General features: G+C 45.5%; 1 protein-coding gene and 1 long non-coding RNA gene across 3 annotated transcripts in view; one reads left to right on the top strand and one right to left on the bottom strand.

Moving 5' to 3' along the window:
* Positions 1-438, bottom strand: part of LOC140206763 (NACHT, LRR and PYD domains-containing protein 3-like) — a 37,311-nt gene extending 36,873 nt beyond the window's left edge. For both annotated transcript variants that reach the window (XM_072274966.1, XM_072274967.1), the window contains exon 1: positions 289-438. The gene's annotated coding sequence lies outside the window, so the exon portion shown is untranslated. The remainder of the gene's footprint in view (positions 1-288) is intronic.
* Positions 439-6,088: 5,650 nt separating this feature from the next.
* On the top strand, positions 6,089-21,381 carry LOC140206762 (uncharacterized). The gene is made up of 2 exons (XR_011888382.1): positions 6,089-6,334; positions 20,422-21,381. It is a non-coding gene; the product is annotated as an uncharacterized lncRNA (long non-coding RNA).
* Positions 21,382-23,282: the final 1,901 nt, after the last annotated feature.

Here is a 23,282-nt window from a genome sequence, read left to right as displayed (position 1 = left end):
ACCCATCCGGGGATTCGGAGCACACACCACGTGATATTGCGTCACAAAGCGGAAGGCGGGCAGAACTGCGGTAAACAGCCTCACGTGACCTGTTGGCGGGACTTCCATTCAATTCTGCAGAAATAGACAGCCTGGGATCCTGGTTTGGATCGTTCAATGCAGATTAAGTGAAGTCTGCACATTTCTGACGAGCCCATCTAACTGGAAAATAAATGAGTAATTGGCCCTCAGTTTGGGGCTCATGGCCAACATCGGATCTCCCCGCTCGGGATCGGTCTCAATACTCACCGTTGGGAAAGTGATATCTTCGGCCCGCAGACAGTGATCCCGACCCAAGAGGCGAGGAGCCTTTGCCGATCGCGTAGACGATTCGTTTCAGCACTGAGCAGAAAAAAAAACCGACCACCCGGACACAGTGAGCATGCGCGAAGTGATTGTTGCATCATCCAGAGGGCGGGGCCTAGGCTGCCCATCTGCGGTTAAACAGGTGGGACAAACGGGATCACGTGACTGGTGGGTGTCTCCCACCCCAGGCAGAGACTCCAGCTACCCACCACTCCGTAGAAAGAAACAAACTTGCCGCTCACATCTCCTCTCACCTTAAATGTATTAGACATTTCAACCCCCAGGAAAAATATATCTTCTGTCCACTCTGTCTCTACCTCTCATCATCTTACAAACGTCTATCCAGTCTCACACCAGCCTGCGCCACTCTGGAGAAAATAACCCCCGGTTTGTGAAACCTCTCGTTATAACTCATGCCCTCTAAAACAGGCAGTATCCTGGTAAACTCTTCTGCGCCCTCTCCAAAGCCCCGACATCCTTCCGAGAATGGGGACGACAAGAACTGTATGAGACACTCCAGATGTGGTCTAACTAGTTTTATAAAGCTGTGTTACGAACTGTAACGTTTTAGAAACGATCCAGCAGCAACAGAGTTCACACTGGAATCTGGTTTTGATGTTAAAACCACTATCTTTATTAGTATCTACTAAAAATATAGTAACAACGAAATAAAGAAAAGTTAACAGTATTGTGTAAATATTGCTCCCAAACTATCGAGCCCGAGGGAGCAAAGTTTAGAGTCTTGAGAAGGTAAAGTAGGAAAATTCAGTAATCCATGGAATAAATGATGGGAGAGAGATATTTGTAATCCAGGGTGAAACGTAGAGAAAAGGCCGTTACATCAAAATAACCGTCGTCGAAGTTCTTATCCGTTGAATCCGTCCACATACGAGTTATCAGCGAAAGTGACCTGTCACAGGAATACCGTCTTCCAGGGGTTACCACACAAGCGGTCCCCCAAGATATTCCAAAATCCACTCCTATGGATTATACGAAGTGATAGCCACACACATTCGTTGTGGTTCCCTGTACCGATGATCAAGAGCATAGGAGATTTCCGAGCCTCAGCTGCGACAAACTGAAGCTATCAGCTTTTCCAGTCTCTCTCTCTCTCTCTCTTTAGACTGGCCGACTGCCTGTCTGCAGATCGCTCTCTCTCTCTTATGGTTAAATCCACAGTTAGCGCCGTCAGCCTGTGACTGACGTCATAGTCCCGCCTCCTCACTCCGGCGCTCTTAAAGACACAGTCACAGTCCGACCGCAGGCTCGCAACAGCCGCAACACAACTTCCCGACTTTTCAACTCAGTGCTTCAACTAATAAAGACAACCACGCCATTTGCCTTCTTAACCACCGGATCAATCTGTGCAGTCTCTTTCAGGGAGCGATGAACTTGGAGTCTAAGATCCCTCTGTTCAGGGTTTTGCATTTAACAGTGTACCGTCTCATACATTCGACCAACCGAGCTGCCAAGATGATCATCACTAATCAAATCTCACTGAGATATCTCAGGTCCCATTGAATTTATTGCCAAGTGTACAAGTACGGGAAGGTACAGGTACAGAGAAACACTGACTTGTGGCAGCATCACAGGCGAGTACATTCAGATAACACACGGAACACAAATTATACGATCTCTGTCAGTAACAATCTATAAATATGTTTTATGTCATTAACAATGTATAAAATACATTGTGTCGTGATCAATATTAAAATGTGCATTTCGTGTCAATAACAGACTTGGAAATGTTGAATTTTGGTCCCTGTCTCCATTCCTCCTGCAGTCCACAACCAGCTCCTTTGTTTTTGTCACCATGAGGGAGAAGTTGTTTTCTTAACGCCACTGTGTCGGGGTGATGACTTCTTCTCTGTAGGCTGCCTCGTTATTATTTGAGATTAGGCCAGTCAATGTAGTGTCGTCAGTGAATTTCTTTCGCAGATTGGCGCTGTGGGTGGCAACAAAAGTCATGGGTGCACAGAGAGTAAAGTAGGGGGCCAAGGAGACAACCCTGTGGGGTATGTGTGCTGAGAGTCAGAGAGACAGAGGTGAGGGAGCCCACTCTTACCACCTGCCGGCGATCTGACATGAAGTCCAGGATCCAGCTACACAAGGCAGGGTGAAGGCCGAGGTCTCTGAGCTTCTTGTCGATACTTCACGCCTTCGTATGGCTACTGCTCTGCCCATGACTGCAAGGAACTGCAGAGAACTTTGGAGAGCAGAGAACATCAGAGAAACAAACCTCCCCTCCATGGACTCTTCCTGCACTTCCCCTGTCTCGGAAAAGCAGGCCATGTACTCAAAGATCCTCACAACCTGGACATTCTTGCTGCAAACCCACTCCCCTATCGGGGAAGAGATACAAAAGCCTTAAAGCGCGTACCACCAGGCTCAAGGACGGCTTCCTGTCTGCGGTTATAAGCCAAATGAATGATAAAATGGACTCGACCCTACAATGTAAATCAACGTGACCCTGTACCATATGTCTATCTGCACTGCACTTTCTCTGCAGTCATAATGCTTTGTTACAGTTATTGTTTTGTCGCTATTCAGGTCACTGTACTGTTGCAATGTATAGATCTGGTGACTGAAGGCAGATGCAGGTTCATGAGGGACTGTTACTGTCAGATTCTGCAGTTCTTGCAGTTGCTCATCGCACCCAGGACTGACCCCTGGTCACTGAGCATTGGAGGAGTCTGTTCTGCTGATGTTAGCCTTAAACTAGACTGGTGTTTAATATTGTGGATCTGTGAAAGATAAATCAGTTCTGTATCAAATCCCGTGTCTCAGGTACATACTGTCTTTACTACACTCACAATGTACACTAGAGAGGCCACTCGGCCCATCTGGTCCTCGCCCATATTTCCGTTCCATATCAGTATATCAAAATCTATCCCTGCTGCTCCGCTGTCACTGTCCCTGTGATGACAGGTTGCAACTCCGTGGGATAGGAGATTTCCCTTGAATTTCATAGAATCATAGAAATCTACAGCACATTACAGACCCTTTGGCCCACAATGTTGTGACAACCATGTAACTTACTCTTGAAACTGCCTAGAATTACCCTACCTATTTTCCTAATCTCCATGTATCTATCTAAGAGTCTCTTAAAAGACCCGATTGCATCCGCCTCTATCACCGTTGCTGGCAGTGCATTCCACACACACACCACTCTTTGTGTAAAAACTTAGCTCTGACATCTCCTCTGTACCGACTACCAAGGAGCTTCAATCTATGCACCCTCGTGTTAGGCATTTCAGCCCTGGGAAAAAGCCTCTCCACACGACCAATGCCTCTCATCATCCTGTACACCTGCATGAATTTCCTGCAGGCGAGGACCGCCCCGTCTGCAAATGAAGCAGCAGTAATTTTGTGCTGCTCTTAGTTTTCTTTCTCTTCGCCTAGTTTAAACTTTGAATTTAAAATTTTTATTTGCTGATTCTTGAGGGGGAAACAATATGTCTATGTCTACAAAAAGTGGGAAGAATTTACCTGAACCTAGTGATAAAGGTAATGGGAAAGGAAAGGTGCAAAAGCAAAGATCTGATGAAATGCCATCGTGGGCTGAAGATATCGTTCGGACACTGAATTCAATTAAGAATCAGAATGGATGATTTAAAGATCCACTGGAAAAGAATAGTAATGAAATGAAGTCATTTCTGGGAAAACATAAAGACCTGGAAACTCAAGTTATTACACATGAAGAGGAATTGAAGATAACTAAGCAGAAGTTGCCTGAAGCTACAACTCATTTGCAAAGATAACAAAATAAGATTATAGACCTGGAAACTAGGGCTCGCCGAAAGAATATACGAACTGTTGGGCTGCAGGAAGGAGCTGAAGATGGAGATTTAACTGCTTACTTTGGTAAGCTTTTCCACACTTTATTTCCTACCATTCTATCAAAGCCGCCTGCTATAGAAAGGGCACACAAGGCATTTACTTCGAAATTGAAGGATTCTCATAAACCAAGATCTGTTCTGGTTTGCTTTCATCACTTTAAAATTAAAGATCAAATAATGCGACAGGCAAGAAAACAGAGAGTTTTTAGATTTATGGAAACTGATCTCCGCTTTTACGAAGATTACCCAAGAGAGATAATGGAGCAAAGATCAAAATCTCACCTGGAAGGATGTTTGGACAACGAGGAGAGTTCGGCCGTCCGGCCCTTTCACTGTGACCCCCGAACTCCACATCAAATCCGTCCAAACGAATCTGGGTGAACTTTAATGACCAATAAATATAATTCCTCTCTTTGATCAGCTGTCTGAATGATTCCCTGACTCTGAGAGGAAGGGGTGTCTATGGTCCACATTGTCAGGGTGTTGAGTTTACCAGGAGACAGAGACTGCAGGGACGGGAGGTTTTCTGGTCACTAATACACTGTGTGTGGACCCCGCTGGCAATTCTGGTGTTGTGACCCGAATCGAGACAAACACCACGCTGCCCACTCCACCAACAACACGGCACAGCCGGACACATAACAGGAACTTTACATCTCACAACACTGGATTCAATGATGAAACCCGTGATTAATGTTGTTGTCCAGCTGAAATCAGAAGAAATGTCCATTGAGGTGCTTTTAAACACGAGTGCTCTCCCACAGGTGACGTCACACACGCGCACCCACGCGCCTGACGTCACACATGCCCCCCCCCACACCGGGATCTGCCCTCACTTGCGCGGTGTCTTACGTCACCCACGCGCTGGTGAGCACGAGCTTTACCGGTTTAACGGCTGGGCTACTAATCACGTGACCAGTCCCTCCCCCACCGCTGTCAACAGAGGATTCAGGCGCTGCGCTATTCCCATTGGTGCGAAGCGATGTCAATCACCGGTTACAGCCAGTCGCGGAGGCGGACCAGCCGAGAGGGCGTTACCCTCGCTGACTCCGTCGTCCCCACCGTCAACTCCTCCATCAGAGCGGAACAAAATCCCAAAGTAAATGTCCGCTTTCTGATTTATTTCCATTTCCCTCCGAGGGAAGTTGGGGCGTTTGTGAAGCGTCTCCTGCGGCCGGAGTCTGATGTATCGCTGAGAGGTAGGAGGAGACCGCTCGGCCCGTCGGTTTGATGCCGGTTCCCCGGGGAGGGAGAGGATGAAGACGGTGAGAGAGGGGGCGGACAGGATGTTTGTCCCGGTGGGGACAGGAGGGGCTCATCTGTGGAAATGTCTGAGCCCACGGTGGTGGCGATTCACCACATTGGGGGGCAAACACTGGCAGACTGTTGCCCTGCAAGCGGGGCCAATGGTCCGGGCAAAGTGACAATTATTTGTGTTTTGTTGAGATTGTACCGGGAATATGGTGTAAAATCCCGCTCCCCACACTAACACGGGTTATACAGACCAAAGAACAAACTGCCGGAGGAACTCAGTGGGTCGGGCAGCATCTGTGGAGGGAAATGGACCGTCAACATTTCGGGCCGAGACCCTCCCTCTGGACTGAGAGTGGACGGGAAATAGTCCGAGAAAAGAGGTGAGGGGTGGGGATGGGGCAAGAGCTGGGGAGTGAGAGGTGGATCCAGGTGAGGGGGAGGTGGAAAGGTGGAAATAGTGACAGGGGTGGGAGGTGAGTGGCTGGGGCAACACGGGGCTGCAGAAGATGGAAATTAATTCCATGATGGAAATCCGGCAGAAACATGCGGTTGAGAGGGGAGAGTTGTGAATGTGAAATAATGAGGGAAATGTGGCCGGTGGGTCAGGCAGTCACCGGGTCACGTGGGAGACCCTCTGCCGTCACGTGATCCCGTTTTATCGCAGATCGGCAGCATCTGCAGGTTTGTATCCGAGGCCCCGCCCCCTCTCTGATGACGCAATATGCACATTGCGCATGCTCGCAGTCCCGGGACTGCCGGCGATGTTTTTTCCCGTCTTTGTCCGGAGCGGCTGATCGTCTGCGGGATCCGGATCGGGTGAGGGTCCTCGCCCCCTCGGGCGGGCAGCCGGATGGACGGATCATTTTCTGCGGAGCGAGAGCGACAAGATCCATGCGGTGAGTATTGAGTCGGTCCCGAGCGATGTTCGGCAGTGAGTCCCGTTAACTTTCCCGAAATCGCGGTCTCACCCCGCTTCCTGGACAAAACCTGCCGGGGTGGGTCCGGGTTGTGAGACCTTCACACCGAACCTTGGAATACTTTCCATGCTGTGTTGATAAAAGTTGGTTAGGGGAGAAGGGTAAATGCCAAAGTTGCTGTTCTGTTTTTGTCATTTTCATTCATGGTAGTATGTAGTGTTAATTCAGTATCTGTATATTGCTGGAGGACTATCAGTGATCGTCCTTGATCTCTTCTCCCATTTGGTTCTATCTGCTCATCCCCTGCCCATGTTGTTCAACCTCTGTCCAGCCTGTATCCCACCACCTCAATGATATGCCAGTATATCAATCATCTCGTTCAACTTCTGTCCAGCCTGTATCCCACCACCTCAATGATATGTATCAATCATCTTGTTCAGCCTCTGTCCAGCCTGTATCCTACCAATGATTATAAATCAACAATCTCTCTTCTACTGTTGCCTTCACTGTGAAGTGTTTTGCCTCACTGAGTGATTTGTGTTTGTTACCTGGAATGACCAGGGGATTTATTTAATGCAGAATGAGGAAGGATAAAGACAGTCACCACAATTTTAGTTTCAAAGTTACCAAATGGTCGCTATGTTAATCTTTGATAACAGAAGACTCTCCACATTTAAAGTTGAGTCTGTTATTTCCTGTTTTGGTCTTTTTTGGAGAGGCAATTTCCCGGTTGCCAGGAGCAGCCGCAAGATCTGCAGGGAGTGGTGCACATTTTTACAGCACTCTGGTCACTTCCCCTCATTGAGAGTTAGTGGCCTTGGGACCAGATGGAACAGATTGATAGCGGGGTGGGGAGGATGTTGTGAGCATTGACTGTGTTAACTCTGTGTTGGAATGAAGAGAAAATTAATGAATGTGGTCATTATATTTGTTCAACATTATTCAGGCCATCACAAACATCTTGTGATCAGTCAATAGTTGTGCGTCATTTAAAGTAAAAAGAGAAAATGCTGGAAGTGTTCTGCAGATCGTGCAACATCAGTTCTGATACTCAGTTTTCCACATTTACTCTTTCCACACCCCCAATCTGATGTACCGAGTTTCCAGCACTTAATTTCAATTTGAAATGAAAAGCCTGTTAATCCTGTTAGCCTACAGAAAATGTAATGGCCAATTGTGCTAGGCAAAATCTCATTTAACAATAAGATAATGATAAAATGTGTTCATTTTAGCTGCTGGAGACCCACACCCAGGTTTTCCAGCCCAATATCTGGCCCAGTCAGACGATTATCAGGTTCCCGTTCTACCACAGGTTGATGCAGGAGTGTTAGTTTTTGAACTCTGAATGGCCAACACACTGCAGCATGTTACCGGCAACAAGGGAGTCCTGGGGAAATTGGTGCTTGGGCTGTAATCCTGGGATGCAGACTCCAGGCATATGGAACTGTTAGTATTTGGGATTTGACCCAAGTCAGTACTTCTGTAGATGAGGCTGAATGTTCCTCCTTCCACAATGATTCAGAAGTCTCAGGTTGCTGGACATTGGTTGTGGGGAAATTCCTAATGTGGGGACGATGTGCGAGGATTCTGGGGTTGGTAAGTGGCATGTTCAGCTGCGTGACCCTATCACAGATTTTCACGAAGGTAAAATGGATTTGGGGATCAAACTGCTTGGATTTATGAGTGAGTATTTCTGGTTTGGGATCAGATGTTTGTTTCTGGAGATCCTTTGGAAGCAATGATTGCTAATCTGAGGAGAGAGTAAGGTCACATTCCATCCCTCACAGGGAGAGGCTGTGATTAAATGTTTGGAAAGGTAGAATTGGATCCAGGGGTTCAGAGTTCAAACCATGTTTGGAAATTCCCCCTCACTGTCACCTGTCTGTTAGTCAGTGGTTCTGGGCCTGTGCTGAATGGAGTTCAGAGAGATGGTGGGGGTGGGGGTGGTGCTTGTTTAAGTAAACCTACCAAATGTTGAAAAGCCTGGATACAGTGGACATGGAGAGGATGTTTCCATTAGACAGAGAGCCTGGGATCTGAGAGCACAGTCTCAGAATAAAGAAGCTTCCCCATAAAATTGATCTGAGGAGAATATCTTAAGTAAAGGGTGGCTTATTTGTTGAATTTGTTGCCACAGAGTGTGGTTGAGGCTGTCATTTGTGTATATTTGTGGCAGAGATTAATATATTTGTGATTGCTAGGTAGCTTCAGGGTTACAGGAGGAAGGCAAGAATATGGTGTTGGAATAAAAATCAGCCATGGTTGAATGGTGGAGCAGACTCGATGGATCGAATCATCTAATTCTGCTCCTACATCTCATGTCTTACCATGACTGAACGATGACTCCTTCCTATCCCTTATCAGGTTTTATGACGTGTCAGCGATATTTACAGATTTGTTCACTGACAGCATTACATTTGTCTTCAATGCTTAAATTTCAGTGAGTTTTATTTTTAGGAACATTGAACAGAATTGTTTTGTTCTCCTTTGCATTGTTAACGTGCTTCATTATCTTTCATGTTAAAGTTAGACCTGCGGTGAGAGGTTTATTGGAGGAAAAGCCCATAACTGTAAGCGAACCACAGCTGAAGATGAGGGAACAGCAACAAGTGAACCTGCCAAAGGACTGAGAACGTCAGCTGGAGAGAACCCAATGTTGCCTTGGGCTTGAGTGGGTATTGCAGAAGGGATGGGAGAGTCTGTCCTTCTTTCACGGTGATCCGGACAGTGGGGCAGTGGTACGGCCGACTTCATGGCTTCAAATTGCCCAGAGATGGGGAACAACATCTTGGGTTCGGTCAATATTAAAAGAATGTCTTACCAGATGTCCCGTCTTCACCTCAGACTCCTTCCAGTATTGGAGTTGGCCCACCAGCAAGTCTTGCCAGTCTCCCTCTGTGTTGGAGGCTTGTTTCATCAAGGTGTAGGCAAGGAACCCTAGGCTCTTTGGCTTGAATCCAGGGCAAACCCTAACGGTGGTATGGGGAACCACCAGTCCTGTCTGTCGCCAAAGGAAATCTGGAACTTTGGCCAGAAATGCACTGCTCTCTCTTCCTTTCACCTCTCCAATCACCGTGACTGGGAACTTCTGTCCCTCGAGGAGTGTATAATATTGGCTTTCCTCAGCTGAGCACCCCGTAGGCTCATAGCACAGAGTCACACGAGAGTCAACCGCTGGCAGAAGGGGTTCAAATGCAGTGGAGTCCAGGTTAAGTGCCCACCACTGGGGGGGTCGGTAACTGGGGAAACTGCCGGTTGTTCACTGGTCCCAGGGTCGTACCCTTGTCTGAGCATAGAATCTCGACTCCCAAGGTACATAGCAAGTCTCCCCCTGCGAGATTACACCCCAGTCTGGTGGTGGCTGTAAATGAAACATCACACTGGTTCCCCTGGAATTCCACCTGCACGTGAGTACATGCGTTGCGTGCTTTGGTTCCCATTTCTGATCCCCAGATATAGCCTGCTTGTGTCGTTCTTCCCGCTGAACATATTCACCTTTGATATTACTTCCCTTCGGGGTTCGTCGGGATTCAAAAGCCGGGTCCCAGTAATATGTCAAAGCTCATCGCATTCGATTTTGTTCATAGTCAGGCCAATCCATATTACTTGTTTTAATCATGTTGGCTAACTTAGTTGGTAAGCATTGGAGCAGTAAGGCATTAAACTGGGGGGGACAAATTCCCATCATTAAAGGCTTGGTCTCCTGAGAAAGTGCCATAGCAGCCCACAATTTGCTCCCAATACTCTGGTCCCAATTCTCCAGGCTCAGGTTTGCATTCAAGTACTTTAATGATGTTTACAGGTTGCTGGAGAGCCCTTCCAAGGCTTGAATAATCTGGTCTGTCTGTTCATTCCCATTATGATGTTCCGTCTGTAACTCCTGATAGGTGTGGTGTTTCAATTTGGCCTTCCATTTCCACCCCTCATCAGCTGAGAGAATCATGCAGCAGAGACTGAATAAATCTTGCAGGGTTGCATTAAACATTTGTTTAGTACTGCGGACATACTGAGCAAACTGTGCTGGTTTTTCTTTTCTATCTGGGGCCTGATTCATGATCATTATCATTTCTTGAGGCTTCCAGGGTGCGTACACAGGAATCACTGAGGGCTGTCCCTCCTCCTGCTCGTGGATTGGGCAGCATTCGGGTGGGCAATGGTCTTTGTGGAGCCATTAACTCTGCGGTTTTATTGGATTCTTCCCTCCCTGTCTCGGAATAATCCTCGGTATTCCCTTTCTGGATCTCAGGGTATAGAGTGCCTCCCCTCCCCTGCCGCCACTGTTTTACCTGAGCGGCCACCGTACCTGAGTACTGGGAGGATTGGGGTTCAGGGGCACTGGGTGCACTTAGCCCCTGGTAAGCTGGGGTGGGGGGACGGGTACGGTGGGTGCCCACTCCTCATCACGGTTATCGTCCTCAAACAGGTTCGGTATGCCAGACATGGGTTCGGGATCCCTTGTTTCCTTATCAGTTCGAACTTTAGACTTGCGTTCCTGCCCTTCTCTCCTATCTACAAGATGTGTATCCAGCTACAGCTTGTAACCCTGCACTTGAAGGAACTGGAACTTGAAATGGATGAATTCTGGATCATCCAGAAGATGGAGGGGTTGATAGACATGACATGAAGAAAGGTGAGTTACACCTAAGGTGCAGGACACAGGAAACTGGGTGAGAGTCAGGAAGGGGAATGAGGTTCAGTAGCCATCACAGAGTACTCTTGTGGCCGACCCCCACAACAACAAGTGGGCCTCTTTACAAATTGTTGGGGGGATTATCTAGTTAGGGCAACAGAACAAGAGGGGACTAATATCCTAGTGGTAAGGCTTGCTAGTGCCAGTGTGTGGGGGAGGGGTGATGTGGTTAAAATAGGTTGCAGGGAGAATGGGAGCCAGAATGACAGAACAGAGAGTGGAGATGGTGAATTGAATTGAATTGACTTTATCACATACATCCTTCATATACACGAGGAGTAGAAATCTTTACGTTACATCTCCATCTAAATGTGCAATGTGTAATTTATAGTAATTTATAATAGATAGTTCATACATCTGTCAGTCAATATAACATAGAAATGCATTTGTATCAGCATGAATTAATCAGTCTGATGGCCTGGTAGAAGATGATGCCCCAGAGCCTGTTGGTCCTTTGCTGTGGTACCGTTTCCTGGATGGTAGCAGCAGGAACAGTTTGTGGTTGTGGTGAATGGGGTCGCCAATATCTTTTGGGCCCTTTTTACACACCTGTCACTGTAAATGTCCTGAATAGTGGGAGGTTCACATCTGCAGGTGCTCTGGGCTGTCCGCACCACTCTCTGCAGGTTCCTGCGATTAAGGGAAGTACAGTTCCCATACCAGGCAGGATGCTCTCAATTGTGTCCCTGTAGAAAGTTCTTAGGATTTGGGGCCCCATCCCAGACTTCTTCAACCGACTGATATGAAAGAGCTGCTGCTGTGCTCTTTTCACAACACAGCCGGTAAGTACAGACCATGTGAGATCCTTGGTGATGTTTATGCTGAGGAACTGTAAGCTGTTCACCCTTTCAACCCCAGATCCATTGATGTCAGTAGGGGTTAGACTGTCTCCATTCCTCCTGTTGTCCACAATCAGCTCCTTTGTTGTTGTGACAATCAGAGAGAATTTGTTTTCTTGACACCAGTCAGATGTTGTTCAGGACACAGAGAGAGTCAGCAATCAAATGGCTGAGCATGGTGCGATGAATGTGCTGAGCTGTATATATCACATTGTAGGAAAGCCAGATGAGCTGAGGACAGGGAATTATGATATTGTCGCCATTATTAGGACTTGGTTGCACCCAACATTCAGAAAGGTTTAGAGGAACAAATTTGTGAAGAGTTTGCAGACCATGCCATGAAACAAAGCTTAATTCATTAAGTGATTTTAAGTTTCCATATATTGACTGAGACTCCCGTACTGTTAAAGGACTAGATGGGGTAGAGTTTGACAAATGTGCCCTTAATTAGTACGTAGAATTCCTGACGTAAAAGAGTGCAATAAGCTGTTAGGAAATGATCCAGGGCTGGTGACAGAAATTAGTGATCATAATTCCATAAGATTCAAAGTAAAAAAAAAATGAAAAAACTGAGGTCTGGACCATGGGTTGAGATTCTAAATTGGAGAAAGGTCAATTTTGATGGTACCAGAAACGATCTGACAAGTGTGGGTTGGGACAGGCTGTTTTCTGGCAAAGGAGTACTTAGTAAGTGGGAGGCCTTAAGAGGTGAAATTTTGAGTGTGTAGAGTTTGTATGTGCCTCCAAAAATAAAAGTTGAAAGGTAACTGGTGCAGGGAACTTTGGTTTTCAAGAGATATTGAGGCCTGGGATATTTTGTTCCTCTAAATGCCTCAGAATTTTGAGTGCTACCAAGACTTATTAACGACTACAATATCATAATTACACCCCCGAGCTCATCTGACTTTTTTTTTAGTCGTCTGCTGTTGGTTTCTAAAAGCTTCTCAATAGTTTTTGCTCTATATTTTGCCCTCTCTTTGGCCTTTATATTGGCTTTGGCTTCTCATTTCAGCCACAGTTGTCTCCTCCTGCCCATCCAATGCTTTCACTTCTTTGGGATGTATCTATCACTTAGCTCCCGAATTGCTCCCAGAAACTCCAGCCATTGCTGCTCCATTGTTACTCCTACCTTTTCCCTTCTGAACAAGTTTGGCCAGCTTCTCTGTCACAGAAACAGAGAAACATGGTTCAGTATGGAAACAGGTTATCTGGCCCATCTAGTCAATGCTGAAAATACATTTAAGCTGTCTAATGCAACTACCTGCACTGGGACCATTGCCCTCCATACCCCTACCATCCAGGTACCTATCAAACTTCTTTTAAATGGTGAAACCAAGCTTATATTCACCACTTGTGCTGGCATCTCATTCCTCACTCCAACGCCCATTTCAGTAAAGAACTTTTCCACTTGTTCCTGTTAAGTTTCTCCTTCCCTACTTACCCAGGACATCTGGTTGTCGTCCCACCCAACCTCAGTGGAAAAAGTTGCTTGCACTTACCCTATCTATACCCTCATAATTGTGTATACTTCTAACAAATCCTCAAAGCAATGTATAATTTCTTTGTTTATGTTTAGAGCCTTTTTTAGGTGTATAGGATGATGAGGGGCATTGACCGTGTGGATAGCCAGAGGTTTTTTTCCCAGGGCTGAAATAATGAACACGAGGGGCATAGTTTTAAGGTGCCTGAAATAGATACCGAGGGAGATCGATGACCTGCGGATCATTCGGGAGAATGCGGATATTATAGATCGTAGCTACAGGGAGGTAGTTACGCCAAAGGAGCAGAGGACAGGAAATTGGGTCACTGTCAGGCGAGGGAAGGGGAAAGGGCAGGCAGAGCAGCGTTCCCCTGTGGCCATTCCCCTCAACAACAAGTATACCGCATTGGATACTGTTAGGGGGGGGCTGACTTACCTGGGACTAGCTGCAGCAGCTGGATCTCTGGCACTGAGTCTGGCTCTACAGTGCAGAAGGGAGGGGGGGAAAGAGGAGAGCGGTAGTGATAGGGGACTCGATAGTTAGAGGTGCAGATAGGAGGTTCTGTGGTCGTGACAGAGAATCCAGGATGGTTTGTTGCCTCCCAGGTGCCAGGGTCAAGGATGTCTGTGATCGATTGCATGACATTCTGAAATGGGAGAGTGATCAGCCAGATGTCGTGATGCACATTGGTACCAATGACATAGCAAGAAAGAGTGAGGAGGTCCTGGAGAGTGAGTATAGAGAGCTTGGTAGGAAGTTGAAAAGCAGGACCTCAAGGGTGGTAATCTCAGGATTGCTACCTGTGCCAGGTGCCAGTGAGGGTAGGAATAAGATGCTCTGGAGGAGGAACAAGTGGCTGAGGAACTGGTGTAGGGGGCAGGGTTTCAGATTGCAGGATCATTGGGACCTCTTCTGGGGCAGGTGGGACCTGCACAAGAGAGACGGGTTACACTTGAACTACAGGGGGACCAATATCGTTTCAGGGAGGTTTGTTAGTGCTATTGGGGAGGCTTTAAACTAGATTTGCAGGGGGGATGGGAACCAGAGTGCCAGAGCTCACAGTGTGGATGGGGTGAAAATAAATGATGTTGAAAGTTTAAGCAAATCCGCTGATAGAAAGGTTGTGAGTGGTTGTAAAAATCTTCTGAGGTGTATATATTTCAATGCTAGGAGTATTGCGGGGAAGGCGGTTGAGTTGAGGATGTGGATTGACACATGGAATTATGATGTCGTAGCAATTAGTGAAACTTGGCTACAGGAGGGGCAGGACTGGCAGCTTAATATTCCAGGGTTCCAATGTTTCAGATGTGATTGAGGCAGAGGAATGAAAGGTGGGGGAGTAGCATTGCTTGTTAGGGAAAATATTACAGCAGTGCTCAGGCAGGACAGATTAGAGGGCTTGTCTACTGAGTCCTTATGGGTGGAGCTGAGAAACAGGAAAGGTATGGCCACATTAGTGGGATTGTATTACAGACCACCCAATAGTCAATGAGACTTGGAAGAGCAAATCTGCAGACAGATAGCAGGCAACTGCAGGAAACATAAAGTTGTGGTGGTAGGGGATTTTAATTTTCCATACATTGATTGGGACTGCCATACTGTTAGGGGTCTAGATGGTTTGGAGTTTGTAAAATATGTTCAGGAAAGTTTTCTAAATCAATATATAGAGGGACCAACTAGAGGGGATGCAATATTGGATCTCCTGTTAGGAAATGAGTTAGGACAAGTGACAGAAGTCTGTGTAGGGGAGCACTTTGGTTCCAGTGATCATAACACCATTAGTTTCAATTTGATCATGGACAAGGATAGATCTGGTCCTGGGGTTGAGGTTCTGAACTGGAAGAAGGCCAAATTTGAAGAAATGAGAAAGGATCTAAAAAGCATGGATTGGGACAGGTTGTTCTCTGGCAAAGATGTGATTGGTAGGTGGGAAGCCTTCAAAGGGGAAATTTTAAGAGTGCAGAGCTTGTATGTTCCTGTCAGGATTAAAGGCAAAGTGAATAGGAATAAGGAACCTTGGTTCTCAAGGGATATTGCAACTCTGATAAAGAAGAAGAGGGAGTTATTTGACATGTATAGGAAATAGGGAGTAAATAAGGTGCTTGAGGAGCATAAGTGCAAGAAAATACTTAAGAAAGAAACCAGGAGGGCTAAAAGAAGACATGAGGTTGCCTTGGCAGTGAAAGTGAAGGATAATCCAAAGTGCTTTTACAGGTATATTAAGAGTAAAAGGATTGTTAGGGATAAAATTGGTCCTCTTGAAGATCAGAGTGGTTGGCTATGTGCGGAACCAAAGGAAATGGGGGAGATCTTAAATAGCTTTTTTTTTACGTCTGTATTTACTAAGGAAACGGGCATGAAGTCTCTGGAACTAAGGGAAACAAGGAGTGACATCATGGAAACTGTACAGATTGAAAAGGAGGAGGTGCTTGTTGTCTTAAGGAAAATTAAAATGGATAAATCCCCAGGACCTGACAGGGTGTTCCCTCGGACCTTGAAGGAGACTAGTGTTGAAATTGCATGGTCCCTGGCAGAAATATTTAAAATGTCGCTGTCTACAGGTGAGGTGCCGGAGGATTGGGGAGTCGCTCATGTTCTTCCGTTGTTTTAAAAAGGATCAAAAAGTAATCCGCGAAATTATAGGTGGGTAAGTTTAACATCGGTAGTAGGTAAGTTATTGGAGGGAGTACTAAGAGACAGAATCTACAAGCATTTGGATAGACAGGGACTTATTAGGGAGCGTCAACATGGCTTTGTGCTTGGTAGTCATGTTTGAACAATCTATTGGAGTTTTTCAGGAGATTACCAGGAAAGTGGATGAAGGGAAGGCAGTGGATATTGTCTACATGGACCTCAGTAAGGCCTTTGTCAAGGTCCCGCATGGGAGATTAGTTAGGAAAATGCAGTCGCTAGGTATACATGAAGAGCTGGTAAATTGGATTAGACATTGGCCCAACGGAAGAAGCCTCAGAGTGGTAGTAGAGAATTGCTTCTCCGAGTGGAGACCTGTGACTAGTGGTGTGCCACAGGGATCAGTGTTGGGTCCATTGTTATTTGTTATCTATATCAATGATCTGGATGGTAATGTGGGAAATTGGATCAGCAAATTTGCCGATGATACAAAGATTGGAGGTGTAGTAGACAGTGAGGAAGGTTTTTCAGAACGTGCAGAAGGACTTGGACCAGCTGGAAAAATGGCAGATGGAGTTTAAAACAAACAAGTGTGGGGTATTGCACGTTGGAAGGACAAACAAAGGTAGAATATACAGGGTTAATAGTAAGGCACTGAGGAGTGCAGTAGAACAGAGGGATCGGGGAATACAGATACAAAATTCCCTAAAAGTGGCGTCACAGGTAGATAGGGTCGTAAAGAGAGCTTTTGGTACATTGGCCTTTATTAATCAAAGTATTGAGTATAAGAGCTGAAATGTTATGATGAGGTTGTATAAGGCATTGGTGAGGCCGAATCTGGAATATCGTGTTCAGTTTTGGTCACCAAATTACAGGAAGGATATAAATAAGGTTGAAAGAATGCAGAAAAGGTTTACAAGGATGTTGCCGGGACTTGAGAAACTCAGTTACAGAGAAAGATTGAATAGGTTAGGACTTTATTCCCTGGAGCGTAGAAGAATGAGGGGAGATTTGATAGAAGTATATAAAATTATGATGGGTATAGATAAGAGTGAATGCAAGCAGGCTTTTTCCACTGAGGCAAGGGGAGAAAAAAAACGGAGGACATGGGTTAAGGGTGAGGGGGGGAAGTTTAAAGGGAACATTGGGGGGGCATCTTCACACAGAGAGTGGTGGGAGTATGGAATGAGCTGCCAGACGAGGTGGTAAATGCGGGTTCTTTCTTAACATTTAGGAATAAATTGGACAGATACATGGATGGGAGGTGTATGAAAGGATATGGTCCGTGTGCAGGTCAGTGGGACTAGGCAGAAAATGGTTCGGCATACCCAATAAGGGCCAAAAGGCCTGACCCTGTGCTGTAGTTTTTCTATGGTTTTCTATGGTTCTAAAAGAAAGAAGGTTGTGTGGTGTCTATTCTCCAGAGGAAAAGGTCAGTTCCTTGAACCCGTTTTATTTCTGTCGTCGTGAATCCTATGGATAAGGCAGGTTCCTACTGCGACCAGCAGTAACGTCAGGTCTTCGAGGAGATCTTTACTTCAGGAAAGTCTCTCCTAATTGACTGTGTAAACTCTTGGACTTTCGAATTTTCAATTTTAAGACCGTGTTCGCATTTACCACTTTAAGAAGTATTCCAGAGTTTGATGGTTGGTTAAATTGCCGTATAGCTGCTGACTTCCGTTTAAGTTAGTCGTTTGTTTATTTTTCACTATCGCTGAGCAGGGTTTAATAAATGTTATATGTTTGTTTGTATAATACTGACTAAAATTCTATATTCCTTGCTGCCTAACACCATAGCACTTCACATACCTGTAGAATTGCTTGGCGTTTTCCTTAATCCTGCCCGCCAAGTTCAGTATTCTCCAGTCAGACGGACATTTGTGAGGAGAGCGTTAAACGGGCCGATGTACGACGACATATTGAGGTTAAAAGAGAGGATGCACTGGAACTTCTGAAAAATAAAAACTTTAGGATAGATAAGTCAGTTTGTGTGGTAGGGAGAAACCCTGGGAGACTGCGGGAAGCGGTGAGTCCTACATCAGTGATGGGCAGATTATCAGAGAACATTCTTAGAAACAGGATTTACGAGAATTTGGAGAAGCATTACTTGATTTTGGAGAATTAGTATGGCTTTGAGAGTGGCAGATAATGTCTCACAGGCCTGCTTTAATTCTGTGATGCAGAGGATAGTTGGGATGGACCGTTTTCTCTCTGGATTCTGGTGCCAGTCGAGTCCTGCAGAGATTTGCTCTGAGCCCCCGGATTTTTGTGCTTTAAGATGATGTGAACAAGGAAGTGAAACGGTGGGTTATTGTATTTGCATTGATGTGGAAGTTCGTGGAATTATGGATAGTAGAGAATGTAGCCACAGATTAAAACAGGACGCAGAGCAGCGCTGCGAAGTTGCAGAGGGAGTTCAAACCGGAACTTTACGGAGTGAGTCACTTTGGAAGGATGAACTTGAAGGCAGAGGTGACACTCTCGAGTCAACCGAGGGCGGCACATTTGTTAGAGTTCCACAATGGAAAGAGAGTGATGAGACTCTCTCCAGTAAGCGGAGGGCCGCTCATCGGTACGAGAACCACAACAGGGACGGAGTGTTGCACTGCAGGAGCAGGAAGAAGTGTGATTGAAAGGTGAGCTGGAACCCATCCGCTGTTCTGCACATATTTATAGTGACGCTCAAAAGGCAATATACTTGAAAGTAAATCAGGAGAAAAGAAAGAAAACTTAATGGCAAATAATAGAACAGCCTGGGATAGTTCACAGATTTCCCTTCCTACTTTTGTTCGAACAGAGAATGGATGGAGAAATAGCGGTAGAATTGTGGCAGTTTTGAGAATAACTTTAAAGTTAAATAGACTGCATCGCACGTCAAGGGTATGGGGTGGTCAAGCCATTGACTGGAAGTGGTCGGGTTCCTGCCAAACGGCCCATGTGTGCGCTGGAAAACATTGCTCTTCAAACCGACTGCAGCCCTCGCTTATCTCCCGAGGACGCGTTCCCTTTTTGATCACAGATCTCTGGAATATCGCTGTGGATCTTTTAAAGTGTTTGGAGGAATATGTGCAGTGTATTTTATTGTGACATATGTCAGCTGTCACTATGATTTCCAACAATCAAAGCGCCCGGAATGAATGGAACGAATGAAAGAGAAGAATGAACGAATGTTCCCCTTTAATAAAGAAGTGTTCTCCAGTTCACTTGCCAGAACAAACTTCTTCCCTCAATTTCAGAAGCGAATGTTCTCCGTGAAGTGTTACAAAATAAATCGACTTCAATATAAATGCCTAATTTAAAAGCAGCACAGATATGAACATATACTATTTAAATAGCTGAAGCCAGGTATAATGGAAAGTAACATGGAAAATTTGCATCATATTTTGTTTTAAAGTAAATAGATTGCAATATCCCTTGAGGAGTCAAATTCAAGACACGGGAACAGTGCGTAAAAGTGGTTTAACGTAAGTGTTTATGCAGTTTTTCACTAATGTCTCTGACGCTAATTGCCTCAGTGGAATTGCTCTCACCGCAATAAAAGTCTGCTAAACCGATCAGCAGTCCATCTGAGCAGCTGAAACGTTCCGTACAACTGAACGCTGCTTCTGACGGAATATGGGATATTCGACGATTTACTGCCTCGCAGCCGTTTACTCTCCCACACTTATAGCGGTTGGTGTCCCCGGTAAGATGCCGGAGCTGGTTACTTTACGTACGGTACCGTAGTCTTGCTGTCACTCTGCTGCGGTATCCACACTGTTACTGAGCACAAATGCTGCCATCGGCTGTAACGTGTTTCAGGAAAGGAGGAAACAGGCATCTAATGGTTTTACTTCTATCTTCCATACTTCAATCACAGTGTTTCTTCTTTTGTCAATTAAGTTGGTGCCAATATTGTCACTGTTTCATAATTTCACCTCGTTTGGCTTTCTGAAGTGACGTTGGGCTCTGCTTTTCTAGGTCCGAGTCTCTATCAGTGCAGACACTTCGACCTTATAACAACTTGGCAGCTTATTTAAATGACGGTCCAGTCTATTTTCGACATGTAGGGCTGTTCTTCTGTAAGTCAGGAAATGGGAACTCGTGCTTTATATCTCCTTGAATCCACTTTGTCACCGCTACAAACAATCCCTTCAGCTATTTCACCTGTAATAATGGAAATGGTGTTGCTTACAGGAGTGATCAACTGCTCGCCAGGACTTGAGTCGTGGAACTCGGATTCCTCGCTCTAAGCTGTGGGAAGGTCGCCAATCCACGGACACTCACATCCGTCATTGTCCTCCAGCCGGAGCGCAGCGACGGAGACCGCACACACTGGGTTTTCGCTTTCCACTTCCAAACAGACCATACCCTCCATAGCATCGGTAGAATCGGGGCATTCAGGGAGCTGACCATATTTCTATTTTGTTTCCAAATTTCTTGCAGTTAACCTAACGACGATTGTGAACCTTTCTCGGGGTAAATGCGGAATCTCCAAATGCATCACCCGTTACCTGGTTGGAATGGCAACAGCGGATCTGATGGTTGATGTCGTTGTTGCTTTAGTGGAACAGACCAACAATATCTACATTTATTCCACATCCCTTCTCATCACTCCTGTATGCGCTCTGACACTTATATTTCGGGTTGTAAAGACCGACTGTTCTATTTGGTTTACGGTCAGTTTTACCTTCGATCGCTTCATCGCAGGATGTTGCCAAAAGCTGCGGGAACGATACTGCACGGAGTGAAGAGCAACGGTGGTTATCGTGACCGTGGTTATACTGAGCTGCGGAAAATCTGTCCCGATTTACCTTGCCCTTGAACCTTACGTCATCATTGACAACACGCCGTGGCGGTGCACCCGCACACGTGAATACGCTACTTCACCCGTGTGGAGAGGATACGCATTACTGGGGAGTATTTTAAAACCATTGCTACCAATCGGCTTAATCCTGGTATTTAACGGGTTAACCGTAAGACTTATCATTGTGGCAAATAGAGTCCGCAGAAGGCTTCGGCACAGCAGCGACAATCAGAAAGATGCCGAGGCGGAAAACCGCAGAAAATCGATTATTTTGTTGTTTTCTATATCAGCTAATATCATATTATTTTGGATGCTCTCTGTAGCCCGTTCCCTGAAATGGCAAGCACAAAACTAATTTTATCAAGACAGATATTTGTGTTCCCCGGTATACATCCTACAGCAATTTGGGTTCATTTTGCAAACACTCAGCATGTGCACCAATACTTGCATCTCTACAGTGACACCGAGGAAATTCAGAGAAGTGCTGAGGAATGTAATGACATATGTGTTTACATTAACTGGCCATCTGTGCAGATAACACCCGCGTCTAATGACACATTCAGCGGAGTTTTCAAATAAAGCCTTTTTACAATGACAAATATGTCATAAATTCAAATAATCATATGCCTGGTTATCCGGAAATTGAAGAATTGGCGGAAGATTGCTGACTTCATACAGTTCTGAAAAGTAGCAATACAAACATTCAATGCTGCTGGCGTGATTCTTACGTTGGTTGAAGTATCTTCCAAACTATCACAGACACTCGACTGTCAAAAGGGCAGGAATGGCTTCAGGACTTTCCGTGTTTCAGGCAGGGTCCGGTAAAAGTGTGTAAAGGGAGTACGATGGCAAATCAGGGATAGTATAGCAGCTACAGAAAGGGAGAACAACATAAAGCTTTCATTTGTTAATAGACTGTGAGACTAACACAGAAACATAAAGGGAGAGATCGCCTCATTTGGAGTATTCTATACAGCCGCCCACCAGATTAACAAAAACAAACGCAACGGAAACAATCTGGAACCGATCCGGAAGCGGAGCTTGGGCATTTTCTATATGTCGACATGGGCAGCTGAAACTTCCCTAATATACTTCGGCACCTCCCCAGGATAAAAGGTTTAGGTATGACATAATTTCCCAGTTGTGTCCAGGAAGGATTCATGTCACTATAAGAAGAGAGGCAGACTAGTGAACAGTCCAGACCGGATCTAATATTTAAAAAGGAAACGGATCAGGTGACAGATCTCTCCGTGAGTCAGCATTTCAGAGCGATATGGCAGAACTCCCCGATATTTGTCTTGCACGGGAATAGGACCACGGAGCATGGGATGTATTTAACTGGGGGGTCTGCGATGAATGGTGCTACCTGGCAGGAACTTGAGAACGTACATTGGGAAAAAATGTACGCAGGCAAATACGTAATAGATATGTGGAAATTGTTTAGGGAGCAGTCACATGGGGTTCAGTATAGGCTTGTCTCACTGATGCAGGGAAAGGATGACAGAGTAAAGTAACCCTGGATGAGAAGAAAATTGGAACAAATCGTCAAAAAGAAGAAAGAAAAGTACTTAATGTTTAGGAACAAAGGATAAGTTAGGGCTTTGGGGAGTTACAATGTACACAGGAAAGAACTTAACAATGGAATTAGAAGAGGTAGAAAGGGACTTGAGAATGCCTTGGCGAGTTGCACTCAGGTAAGTGAAGAACGGGAGGATGACTAGAGAGATTGTGGGTAAATGAGAGGTGAAAGAGGAAAACTTGTGTCTGTAGTTCAAGGAGGCAGTGAAGCTCCTCACTGAATACATTCATGAATGTGAACATAGGGTGAACAGGCAGGTATGCTAAGCAAGAGGATGCGCTGGAAATTTGGAAAATATTATGATAGGTGATTACCCAGTTCCCAGAAGGGATATAGTCCAGGTAATTTGGGAAAGCGAGCAAAGGTATTGCTAAGCTTCTGGACAGGATATTTGAGTCTTCGGTGGGCACGGAAGTAGAACAAGAAAATTGAAGGATGGGAAATGTTATTTTTTTTGTTGACGAAAGTTAATAAGGACACTGCTTGGAATTACAGACCAATGAGTCAAACTATTGGAGAAGATGATTGCAGACGGCATTTATGAGCATTTGGAGAAACGTACTCTGGCTAAGGAGAGTCAACAAGGCTTTCTGAGGAGCATGCTGTCCTTTATTAGACAGATTTAATTATCTGAAAAAGTGAAAACAAAACCAACAGATGAATCAGGACAGTGGATGTAGGTGTATTAATTTTGGTCAGGCGCTTGATCAGTTCCCCACAGTAGACTCATTCAGAAAGTCAAGAGGCATGGGATCTGGGGAAATCTGGCTGTATTGATTCAGAATTGGTTTCCTAACAGAAGGCAGATTATATAGTTGGTAGAGTGAATTCTGGCTGGAAGACAGCGGGCAGCCCTGTCCGCACGGAGGGTTGAAATTCTGGTACACTTTACAACTCTATTTGGACTCTGCAGTTACAATG

This window comes from Mobula birostris, chromosome 13 (genome assembly GCF_030028105.1).
Source record: "Mobula birostris isolate sMobBir1 chromosome 13, sMobBir1.hap1, whole genome shotgun sequence".
Lineage (NCBI taxonomy): Eukaryota > Metazoa > Chordata > Chondrichthyes > Myliobatiformes > Myliobatidae > Mobula > Mobula birostris.
This window is presented reverse-complemented; position numbering and strand designations above follow the sequence as displayed.